The sequence below is a fragment of the Schistocerca serialis genome, chromosome 5 (genome assembly GCF_023864345.2).
Source record: "Schistocerca serialis cubense isolate TAMUIC-IGC-003099 chromosome 5, iqSchSeri2.2, whole genome shotgun sequence".
NCBI classification, from domain to species: domain Eukaryota; kingdom Metazoa; phylum Arthropoda; class Insecta; order Orthoptera; family Acrididae; genus Schistocerca; species Schistocerca serialis.
Genome location: NC_064642.1, coordinates 654,817,489 through 654,826,878, shown reverse-complemented (window position 1 = coordinate 654,826,878; position 9,390 = coordinate 654,817,489). Strand labels below are relative to the sequence as shown.

The window sequence follows — 9,390 nt, the reverse complement described above, 5'->3', positions numbered from 1 at the left end:
ACACATTCTTTTTACGTTTAACGACAAGAGGCTATAAATCAAGAGAACACATCTGTTTTGCACAATATGGTAGGGGTCCTTTCACCAGTGCGATGCTACATCATACTAGCGTTTATGAAACAAATCCTGTGTAGGTGAGAGATTGAAATTTCGTTAAAAGATATCGCCACAACGTTAAAAAAGAAGAACGCTTGTCAAGAAGCAGGCTGCGATGTCCTAGCCATATCCTCCACCCGCCAAGCGGCACACCATTATTATCAGTTTGATGGGTTAATTAATTAAATAGATCATGAGAGTCACTTTGCATGGCGATTTTTTTTTTTTTTTTTTTTTTTTTTCAGCAGTCGGATTACACTCACCAGCTAGGACAACTGGGGATCCTTGGAGGGAACACGATGTTCCTTTCGAGGAACACTATTGAGAAATGACAATTGAAGCTGGCCACAGAGGGATTCTACAGCCCACTACATACATTTCGCGTAATAACTGCGCTATTAAAACACCATCATAACGCCCATGTTACTGTCACCCTGCATAAAAAGCAGTCTTGAGTCTACAGGCACACACACCAGTCGCTGATAGTTATGCTTTCAGGTAGAAATGCTGTCTGCGATTTGGAATCTAGTCTATCCCTTCTACCACGTAGGCAAGTTGTATCTTGTAGAGACGTCTTTTAATGGTTACAGCTACTGGTGAATCATATTCGTGCCACTCTCATGTCTCGAAACGATTTACCTTTTTTTTCGAACCGATCTCTAAGGACCCCGTACATCATGAATTCCAGTGCTGCTTTTAGACAGTCCCTTTGCATCTTGTAACAGCTCCTAAGTCTCTGCCCTGCCCTCTCAGCAGCTTAGTCCATGTGATCGTCTCAATTTAAGTATGATCTGTGTGGAAGTCGGAGAGCACTATATCTAAGACCTTCTGCATCCTGTGCGGAAACAGGACCAGCTGAGTTAATGCTACATGAGCGCTTTTTGACCACTAGGTGGAAATAGGAACATGGTATCATAGCTTCGCCAAACTTGTACAGTGTGTAAGGCCAGCGCCAAATGAAGATTTCCCCTGCAACAAGATGTGGTAGAGGAGACAGTACGAGAGTTACGGTGGTGTTTCTTGTTGGGAAAATTAGGAAGACTACACATCATACATGGCTTGGAGGTAGGACGAAGATTTGCCGACACATCTCCAAACAACATACAGGTAGTCCAAAGGAGATCTGTGTCTCTCAGGTTGCATTCATGTCTATCACCCATTCATAAGTGGCGAGCCTATTAAATGTACAGGTATTTATCCGTCGGAGAAGGTAGTTTGTGATCAAAGTCCCTTCCACAGACTGGTGTAAAATTTAATCACCTGTCCTGTAGGAAGACCATATCACACAGACTATCAATCACACGAGAGGTTTCCTGTATTGCTCCTTCATAAGCAGTTTAGTACATTGTTTTTTTTTTTGTTTTTGTTGTAACACACCCAATCAGTTTAAAGCGCCATACACTTTGTTTTTTTCTACCATGACTTAGAGACCCTTGCAGATGCTGCTAAACTGACATTAACACGTTTGGATCCCCTGGCTTCCACAGAAAACTGAACATCACATGGAATAAACCATACAGCTACCACACCAAAGGCTGGTACAAATAAAACATAGACTCTCTGTTTCTCATTCACAAAAATGTGGAATAATCCCAACATATGGAAACTGGAAGAGTCTGTGGTGCTGTAGAGCGTTTCCAACAACTATTCGAAGGTGATTATCTGTAGAGTTAATCTTATCTTCCCGCTGACAAGGTATCAGATGTCTCGGTGCTCCGTTTAGAAAAGCATTGTTCCCTCCTTTCGCAGTCATGTGCGTGATTAATATTCCGGTGTTGACCATTGCAGGAAGGTGCCGTTCACAACATGCGTGAGGTAGCACAAATAAAAAGAGGTACTGTTATCTTATTGTTGAAAAAAAATAAAAATAGAAACATGTGTAGGGTATCGCAGCATACGAAAATAGGACACGTCTGTAGGAATGAGGAATGCTTCCAAAGAACTATATTAATGTGATGACCTCCACACTTAATCCCATGTTCCACAGTGACAAGTGGCAGATATCCAATGTGCCGTCAAGGTTTCCTCCATGTCATCGGAGTGGTGTCAGTCAATCATTATGTCGTAATAACCAGTGTACTGAATGACGGTCGGGACTGGAAAGACGCTACTGATATGGAGCGATGTACTGTAATACACACCACACTTGATGGCGAGATCAATTTTAGCAATTTTACCCAGAAGTCTGAGAGAGCAATATCCAAGACATTCTGAAACCTGTTTAAAAACAGAGTGAGGTGAGTTAATGCTATAGGAGAGTGTTTTGACCACTCGATGGAAGTGGGAACATGTTGTAGCTCCGCCACCTATGTACGATGTGTAAGGTCAGCATCAAATGAAGCCTGCTCCTGCAACACGACGACAGCATGAACAGTTACAGTGCATTTGCGCTAGGTGTTGGCAGTTGTACTACATTTACAAGCAATTTTGAAACACGGAACAAGCGTGAACCGGGGATACAATCTTTTATTTTCCGTCATTATGCTGTATGTCAATTGAGGTAATAGTGAAACGCGCGAGTTGACTGCTGTCATTGATCCTTTCCTGGCAAAAAGAGAACCATCTCTCTCTAAACTTACTTGCATATGCGTTAAAGGGTGATAGAGAGTGGATGGAGTGATTCGGTGAGATGGAGTTGTAACAAGGTAGGATTTAATGGTAGACTGGTGATGCATTCTAGAGAGAGAGGAACATGTCACTGTAGCTCATTTGGCCATTTTTTCCTTTGTTTTTTCGAGACGCATCAGTTGTGTGACATAACCTGCATTCGACTCGCACACAACTCCATGTTCTGTGAGTGACATTTCACGTTGCAGATAGTTTGACACACGAACCCGATCATCTAAAAGCTGCGTTCAAGCAGAATGGTTATATGGATAGTCAGAGCCGTCGTGCTCTACAGATTGGATCTTCGCGGGAACCAACAGAAGATACTAGCAAATCGGTGGCTTTCCTACCTTTTGCGGGGAGCATATCTTCAAAAATAGGAAGAATGTTAAAGAAATTTGGTATTAAAAGTGTATTCCATCCGCCAGCTAAGACCAGATCGCTGCTGGGCTCAGTGAAGGATGATTTGGGTTTGAGAAAGCCCGGGGTCTACAAGATTGCCCGCCATTATGGGAAGCCTATACTGGACAAACGAATCATACGCTCCAGGACTGTTGCGTGGACCATCGTCGCCACACGCATTTGTTTCAGCCAGAAAAAGCAGCAGTGGCTGAACATTGTCTTACTGAAGGACATAAAATGTTGTATGATGAGACACATGCGGTATTGGCACTGTATCGTGAAAGAAACTATCGAAATCCGGCTATCTTACAATATTATAAACAGATATAGGGGTGTCTTTTAAGTAAGAGTTGGAATCCTGTGCTGTTTGATATTAAGAAATAACGATCCTTGTTTCGGTCATCAAAAACTGTCAATAGTGTTTGACAGCGATTTATCGTTTCCGCGAGATTTCACCACAGGTGCGCTGTTGTACCTGTCGTTATGGGGTGGTTATGTTGGCGCACAGCGGTGTACACACTGTCGGTGTATAAAGGAGCCGTAGCGGCGTGTCTGATTTCGGTTCCTGCGAGTGACGGCCTACTCACCTGAAGTTGGCGGCCAGATGGATCGCCGAAATATTGTGTCCAGATAACGATATGTCCCGGCTGGAGACACATGAATACAACACGTGCATGCATCGTGTTTGACAGCTGCTGAATGTCATTATGTGGGATGGAGTCCTTTGCCTGTTGCCCTGGGTCGGTTAATACGGAGACGGTCAATGTTGGTGCGGATGACGTTGGAGCTGTCGTCCTATGACGTCCCATATATGCTCGATTGGTGACAGATCTGCCAACCAAATAGGGCAAGGCAACACGTCACCACTCTGTTGAGCGTGGTGGGTTACAACAGCAGCATGCGGGCGAGCGTTATTCTCTTGGAAAACACCGCCTGGAATACTATTCATGAATGGCAGCATAAAACGTAGAATCACCAGATTGGAGTACAAGTTTGCACGCAAGGTGCATGAGATAACCACGAGAGTGCACTTGCTGTCCACATCCTAGACCATAACACCACGTGTAGATCCAGTGTGTCTAACACACAGAAAGGTTGATTGCAGGCTCTCAACTGGCTTCCTTCTAACCAAAATACGGCGATCACTGGTTCCGAGGCAGAACCAGCTTCCATCAGAAAACACAATGGACCTCCTACCTGCCTTGCAAAGAGATCTCAATTGACATCACTGAAGGCGTACGTGCGGGTAATTTGGGGTCAGTGGAAGGAACAAGACAAGACTTCTGGTTCAGAGCTCTCGTTGAAGTAACAGCTGGTTGTGTCACTGACACTTGGCCGTCCGGAGTCCGGTCTCTCTGAACCGTACAACCTCGTGACCACCGCTTCCAACAGTCATATACAGTGGCCACATCCCTGCCAAGTCTTTCTGCACTATCGCACAAGGAACATCCAACTTATCGTATCCCTCTTAAACGACCCCGCTCAAACTCGGCGAGGTATTGATAAAGGTGTCTTTGTTGCTTGAAAGGCACTCTTGACTAACATCAACTTACCGCTTCCAATCTCAAAGGTAGCCAACGCTCACTACCATCACAGCACGTATTTAAAGCAAACTTGATTTGTATCCTCATAGTGGCGCAAGTACCACCAATCTTAATGATTCGATGCTGTACGCATTACATCTGGTAATGGAATTGATAATCATAAATTACGGTGTTCTTGTTGCCAAGCACATCCGAAACAGGGTTGGCGAAAATTTGTTCCAATGACGAATAACGATGCCAAATAAAAATTATTATCTCACACAACAAGTATAACTTTATTCCAAACGCTATTCGTTTACACGAACAAAAGCTGCACTTGTCATCTGATAATGAAAAGCGTTATGTATAATACATAGATAAATTTGAAATCCATTGACATTTACTGCTAAAATTTTTTGTCATTTATTAAACAAAGGGGTAAGACAAGGCTGCAACCTGTCTCCACTGTTGTTGATATTATTTATGGATCATATGTTGAAAACAATAGACTGGCTGGGTGAGATTAAGATATGTGAACACAAAATAAGCAGTCTTGCATATGTGGATGACTTAGTTGTGATGGCAGATTCGATTGAAAGTTTGCAAAGTAATATTTCAGAGCTAGATCAGAAATGTAAGGACTATGGTATGAAGATTAGCATCTCCAAAACGAAAGTAATGTCAGTGGGAAAGAAATATAAACGGATTGAGTGCCAAATAGGAGGAACAAAGTTACAACAGGTGGACGGTTTCAAGTACTTAGGATGCATATTCTCAGAGGATGGCAACATAGTGAAGGAACTGGAAGCGAGGTGTAGCAAAGCTAATGCAGTGAGCGCTCAGCTACGATCTACTCTCTTCTGCAAGAAGGAAGTCAGTACCAAGACTAAGTTATCTGTGCACCGTTCAATCTTTCGACCAACTTTGTTGTATGGGAGCGAAAGCTAGGTGGATTCAGGTTACCTTATCAACAAGGTTGAGGTTACGGATATGAAAGTAGCTAGGATGATTGTAGGTACTAGTAGATGGGAACAATGGCAGGAGGGTGTCCACAATGAGGAAATCAAAGGAAAACTGGGAATGAACTCTATAGATGTAGCAGTCAGGGCGAACAGGCTTAGATGGTGGGGTCATGTTACACGCATGGGAGAAGCAAGGTTACCCAAGAGACTCATGGATTCAGCAGTAGAGGGTAAGAGGAGTCGGAGCAGACCGAGGAGAAGGTACCTGGATTCGGTTAAGAATGATTTTGAAGTAATAGGTTTAACATCAGAAGAGGCACCAATGTTAGCACTGAGTAGGGGATCATGGAGGAACTGTATAAGGGGGGCTATGCTCCAGACTGAACGCTGAAAGGCATAATCAGTCTTAAATGATGATGATGATGATGATATTAAACAAATGTACTTTTTGTTGCTTCTAAATCATTTTTATACAATTTTTTCAAATATTTCACGAGAATATTTATTTGGTTTTCGAAGGCTGCCATTACGACATACTAAGGAATTATATCATGTAAAGAGGATATAGATGTGTTATACCTCCTGAAATCGTCTATGTTTCAGGATAACAGTGCAAGACTTTCAGATCACTGTTTCCTTCATCGAGACAATAGCGACAATAATGAAGAAAATAGTGTATCTTTGTGTGTACAAAACTGATTTGTATTCAGACATTTGCTACAGTTTTTGGGTACGACTGAATTATGCAGCTCACCGCAATAACGCAAAAAATAGTGAGACAAATTAGGAAATAAATACTGCATTAAGATAGTTTTAAGTCCCATACCAGGAAACGTGTGGTTCTAAATTTATCAAGAAACAATTCGACTCAAAAATGTTAGTTTTCGACAAAAAAAAAAACCACAGGAAGAATGTGCTATTAATACTGAAGTGTGATAATACAAATACAGAATTACAGCATTAGGTTTTTAACCAGTAGAACTGCAGTCAGAATAAACCACTTTTCACATCTCTTTAATTTTGGAACACTAGAGGGAAGCACAGCTAGACACAAAGACCTTGCGCTACCTATTAAAGCATGTCTGAAAGACATTCTTGCTTGTTTGTCACTTGGATCAAACCTACGGACATGTAACAAAGTACCGAGAAGGCAGAAGCACTGAAAAGCGTTTTTGGAAAAAAAGCAGGAAACACACTAGAACGATTGCCGTTTCCACAACTGATTTGTTTTCAGAAAATGGATAAGGCTTTGTTGCAATAATTGCAATTGGTATAGAAAGACGACGAAAGTTTTCCAACTCTCTCTTGACACTTTCTCGATTAAAACGTTGCGAGTGTGCAGCAATATTATGAGCTCTTTTGTGTACTCAAACTGTCTCTTCCGAAATTTTTTGATCTCAAAACTCCATGTAACTTCATAGAGGTATGTCGGATCGAAACACTATTCTTCTTATACAAAACGTACTCAGAATTAATCCTACATCATCGGATGACTCTGGACGTCCGGCAGCATTTCACAAACGCTGTAAGAGACTTTAATTTGAAGTCTGTTGATGCTATCCACCAGCAGCCAATGAGTTCTTACTTTGTTCACTCTGATTGTAGCACTACAAGCACGAACGAATTTCGTAACATTTTCAGAAAGACATCCATGTCCGATAGTATTAGAAACCTTGGTACAATGGATGAAGATAATACAGATTAAAAACTTCTATTGGCTGCAATCTCATCTTTGGCTACTTACGTAGAGTACTTCCATGTGTTAGCAGGGGGGAATGGGTGGTACTGGCATGTGACCGCGACGGTAGTATGACAGCTAAGACCATCCGTCTACGAAGCATTTTTACGCTACATTTGTTACGCTGTAAAGCATGTACAGCTGTACTCAACCCGAAGATTGGTTTCAGCACTACGGTGCTATACAAGGGATTGTCTACGCCTTTCCCCCGCCTCTGAACCGATTTATATAGTCGGTTGGAAGTGGATCGACAGATCAACATGCAATCCAAAACACAGTGCAATTTGACTTGATATTTTCGTTAGAGATGAAAGAAGCTGTAAGTTACAGAAAAAATCTTAAGACAAAAGGGGGATCGAACGTAAAACGTACAGTTTTGCAATCTGGAACTAAATCCACTTTTCCCCGCTTAGTTTCTGGTTAATTAACAGGTAGAAAAATTGCAATAAAGATACATATTTGCTTCTTCATAAAAATGTAATTGCTTCTTGATAATATAAACAATTGCTTCTACAGATGAACTAAAATGATAGTTAAATTCTGTTCCTTCAAACAACTGGATCTACATAAAGAAACTTCCTGGCAGATTAAAACTGTGTGCCCGACCGAGACTCGAACTCGGGACCTTTGCCTTCCGCGGGCAAGTGCTCTACCAACTGAGCTACCGAAACACGACTCGCGGCTGGTACTCACAGCTTTACTTCTGCCAGTATCTCGTCTCCTACCTTCCAAACTTTACAGACGCTCTCCTGCGAACTAGCACTCCTGAAAGAAAGGATATTGCTGAGACATGGCTTAGCCACAGCCTGGGAGATGTTTCCAAAATGAGATTTTCACTCTGCAGCGGAGTGTGCCCGACCGCGACTTGGTCGGGCACACAGTTTTAATCTTCCAGGAAGTTTCATATCAGCGCACACTCCGCTGCAGAGTGAAAATCTCATTCTGGATACATTAAGAAAGTTTCCATTTTCGCTGGCGTCTTCTTTAAGAAAGAACAAAAATTGAAATACATACTACGATACATTTGATTGTCTTTATTTTATCATATTCTTCGGAGAGTATGTATACAGGGTGAATAAAAATTCCCTCACTCAGACTTCACAGCGCGATTCCTCACATACTGGTAATACGAAAATGGCTCTCACATCATTTAGTCCTGGGCATATTTCGAGCAGTAAATGGACTTAACACTGTAATCACGTATACTGTAACTACCTGTGACAGCACATGTGTGCAGTTGGTGCAGTGGGTAGCGTTTTGGGTTAGCATGCAGGAGGTGGAGGGTTCAATTTCGGCTTGTGGCTCATTTGTTTTTATTTATTAAAGGTAGTCTGTAAGATACGATACCTCGGGTCTTAATCGTCATACACCGATTACAGTGGATCTTCCTCAAAACTATTTGCAGTTACGTTCTACGAACACAGAAATGGTAATACAGTCGTTTTCCTTGGTCAGCTTGTAAAGAAACATCTTGCATGTCATGGACGTGAATTGTTTGGCACCATTGCATCTACTAGATTCCAAACTTGTTTTCTGTGTACCCTCCCCCAATGGTCCCATCGATTAATATCAATTATTACTTTTGCCAGATTCAGCTCTGTTACATTCCGTTAGGGCCTTACGTCACCAGTAGAGCTAGCAAGGTGCCTTGCAAATAATTTTGATGGGACCATTGGGGGAGGGCACACAGAAAACATGTTTGGAATCTAGTGGTTTAGTGGCATGAAACAGTTCGCGTCCACGACGTGAAAAAGGCTTTTTTAGAAGCTGTCCAATGAAAACAGTTGTATTTACATTTGTGTGTTCGTAGTACATGATTGCCAATGTTTCGTAGAAGACCGACTGTAATCGCTATATGATGATTAAGAAGCCAAATATTGTACCATGCAGACTACTTTTAGCAAATAAAAACAAATCAGCCTTGACCCAGAATCGAACCCTAGACCTCCAGCATGATAACACAAAATACTTCCCAGTGCACTAACTGCACAGTAGTACTGCCTATGATAACAGAGATAGTTACCGTAAACGTGATTACAGTGTTGCCAGATAGCCAGTCTTT

General features: G+C 42.0%; 1 non-coding gene across 1 annotated transcript; it reads right to left on the bottom strand.

Annotated features, from left to right (window-relative positions):
• Positions 1-7,924: 7,924 nt before the first annotated feature.
• On the bottom strand, positions 7,925-7,999 carry Trnap-cgg (transfer RNA proline (anticodon CGG)). Its single transcript has one exon. It is a non-coding gene; the product is annotated as a tRNA-Pro (tRNA).
• Positions 8,000-9,390: the final 1,391 nt, after the last annotated feature.